Genomic DNA, 830 nt, shown 5'->3' on the forward strand with positions numbered 1-830 from the left:
CTGCTTTAGCCTCCTCAGCACACAAATGTTAACATCCCTGCCTCCAATATGACTCTGCTGGTTCCTCTGTTATGAAGGAGTGTCTGTGTGGAGGTTAAAAAAAAACCACATGCTTCAGCTGGGAGTAATTTATACCCTGGTTGTGTCAGAGGAAAGTCAGAGCTCAGAGTGGAGTGCATTTTCTCTGTAGATAGTGTAATTAAAGAACACGTTGCCATTACTTCTGCGGACACACAAGTGCTCAGTGTGACGCTGCCAGCACAACAAAATCTGCCAGGAAATGACACATTGAAACATTGTGGCCGACTCGAAGCCATCGAAACCAAAATCACTGGGGTCCGAGATGTTTTTAGAGCTGGCACCAACTTTATGTACTGTAAAGTTACACAACCTAGGCCCAAACAGAAAACTGCAGTTTGTGTTGCCGGGTAAAACGGTGCCGGTCTCGTGCCAAGGTCCATTCAGAAAACTAGCAGTTTTACATTACACTTAACAAACATAAAATGTGTTCTTTTGTGACTTCACTGTTTAATCGGTTGAAGATTTAAACGTGTGATAGATAGATAGATAGATAGATAGACAGACAGACAGATAGATAGATAGACAGATAGATAGATAGATAGATAGACAGATAGATAGATAGATAGATAGATAAATAGATAGATAGATAGATAGATAGACAGACAGACAGATAGATAGATAGACAGATAGATAGATAGATAGATAGATAAATAGATAGATAGATAGATAGATAGATTGAATATTTCAAAAATCACCAAAAACCATGAGTGAGGGGTCAAAAGAGTATTTTATGTAAATATTTCAAAAAT

The sequence above is a fragment of the Cynoglossus semilaevis genome, chromosome 16 (assembly GCF_000523025.1).
Source record: "Cynoglossus semilaevis isolate Cse_v1.0 chromosome 16, Cse_v1.0, whole genome shotgun sequence".
Classification (NCBI taxonomy): Eukaryota; Metazoa; Chordata; class Actinopteri; order Pleuronectiformes; family Cynoglossidae; genus Cynoglossus; species Cynoglossus semilaevis.